This window comes from Poromitra crassiceps (assembly GCF_964638095.1).
Source record: "Poromitra crassiceps genome assembly, chromosome: 11".
Taxonomy (NCBI): domain Eukaryota; kingdom Metazoa; phylum Chordata; class Actinopteri; order Beryciformes; family Melamphaidae; genus Poromitra; species Poromitra crassiceps.
Window position 1 is genome coordinate 27815088 of NC_139643.1, and position 2093 is coordinate 27817180.

At 47.8% G+C, this 2093-nt stretch overlaps 1 pseudogene across 1 annotated transcript in view; it reads left to right on the forward strand.

Moving 5' to 3' along the window:
- The window catches only part of LOC310784938 (proteasome subunit alpha type-3 pseudogene), a 39997-nt pseudogene extending 38114 nt beyond the window's left edge, over nucleotides 1-1883 (forward strand). Inside the window, exon 3 of the transcript in view lies at nucleotides 1639-1883. The product of the transcript in view is annotated as a proteasome subunit alpha type-3 pseudogene (transcript). The remainder of the gene's footprint in view (nucleotides 1-1638) is intronic.
- Nucleotides 1884-2093: the final 210 nt, after the last annotated feature.

The following is a 2093-nucleotide window of genomic DNA, read 5'->3' on the forward strand; positions in this document are numbered from 1 at the left end:
TTTATTGGAGCAATAATGAACCTTACAGGAGGAGTCAACACGGCTAAACTGCAGACTTTATTTATTTGTCTATTCACCTTATGCAGCCCCGCCCACTTGACCCACTGTATCACGACTTCCTGCTCAAAACGCTGGCTGTTTTACCGGCTCAAACTAGTCTGACCCACCTGGTCAAACCTAGTTGTCAGACTAGGTTTAGGAGTCACAGGAAGTGTAAATACAATCGGAACCTCCGATTGTATTTACACTTCCTGTTTGTCTGTCAAGCCAGACAGTCTCTTCTGAATAAGGTGAATAGGAGAAAAAAAGCTAATCACGTTCTGGCAACATAGTCTGCCCTGTGCCAGCGCTGGAGAAAGTAATGCGGTAACTTGAAGTTACTTGGATTAGCAACTGTAATATAATTACCAATGTAATCCCTTACATTACTAGTTACTGGGAAAGTAATACAATTACAGTATCGCGTGACTTTACTTGACGGCCCAGCAGGAGATTTTGGTTATCAAGGAAAGAAGCGAGAACCTCTGACCTGTTCATCAGCTCTACAGCCCAATCCAGCCCGTTTCCAGGCAGTCAGTCTGCAGTGAAGCAGAAGACCTCTTCCTGTGATGAACCCGTTCAGAGGTCCTCAGTGCTGCTGGTTTCCCACCCTGGCAGTCAGAGTAGTTAACCGCATGTATCTGCTCTCTCAGCTGTGAAATCCCCATTAGGATTTTGAGTGAAAAAGCAGCAGGTCTCTGGATGGTGAGGAGCAGGATACTGAGAGGCGCTGAGTTAATTGAAGGTGTGTGTACAGCACTTTCTGTGTGTGTTATCGGTTAACTACGCTTGTAAAGCACAGTAATCTACACACAGCTGTGGACAGGTGCTACAGGATTATAATGCTTTTTACATTCAAGTTCAGTGGTGTGAATCCAAGAACATCTGGACTCAAGCTGATAACATTGGGAGGACAATGGGATGCTGCCTGCAGGGTGAGGAATAATTAAGACCAAGTCCAAATCAATGTGTGTAACAGGATAGACTGAGGAACACAAGTCTAAAACAACTACTATGCCCCCCAATCATTGAGTGGTGGCCAGAGAATGCCCATGCAGCCTGGGGGCCAGTGGTTACTGATGATGTCATAGTATACATTGTGACATCATCAGTGATGTCATAGACTGAATTGTGCTGTGGCCAGTGGTGACTGATGATGTCATAGCAGACATACTCAGCGGTTGGGGGGTAAGGGCCTTGCTCAAGGGCACCTCACTGGTGGTAATGGGGGAGGGGGCAAGCGCTGCCTTTTCAGTTTCCCCACCCAGATTTATCCTGCCGGTCCCGGGCATTGAACTGACAACCTTCCGGTCGCAAGCTCACTTCTCTAACCTTTAGGTCACCACTGCCCACCACAGCCCAGCTAATCCACCCTGAACCTGCCACAACACAAGACATCAGCGTGAGCCAGAGAAACTCTAGTATGATCAAATAAGGATCATCAAAACACACTGCTATTTGGTATACTTAGAGATATTAAGATATTCAATGATGATAGTCCCCTCCAACCCCCTCCCTGCCCACTAGGGAAAAATGCATGTGAAGGGTGTTTTGGAAAATGGCCTCATCATTTGTTTCAAAGTCACTCTTCACATACAGAGGAAGTGACCTCGGAGGAAGTGACCTCGGAGGAAGTGACCTCAGAGGAAGTGACCTCAGAGGAAATGACCTCGGAGGAAGTGACCTCAGAGGAAGTGACCTCGGAGGAAGTGACCTCAGAGGAAATGACCTCAGAGGAAGTGACATCAGAGGAAGTGACCTCAGAAGATTCACAGATGATGCCAGAAATGAGATGGAGCCCCTCGCCTCATGCGTCACATCTCCTCCAACTCGCCTGGTCTTGAGAGGATGGCTGAGAGAGGCAGCGCTGCCCATACACTCACCCATCATTACTAGCAGCCGTTACCATGGTGATCAATCTTCACTCAACCGCTACCTGTTTCCTCTCTTGGCTTGTTGACAGACAGCCGTCCCCAGATCAATCCCAGGGTGCACTGCAGCAGCATCCATCACACCCTAAAGAAGAACTCCATTTTTCTTCTCCCTGTCCCTTC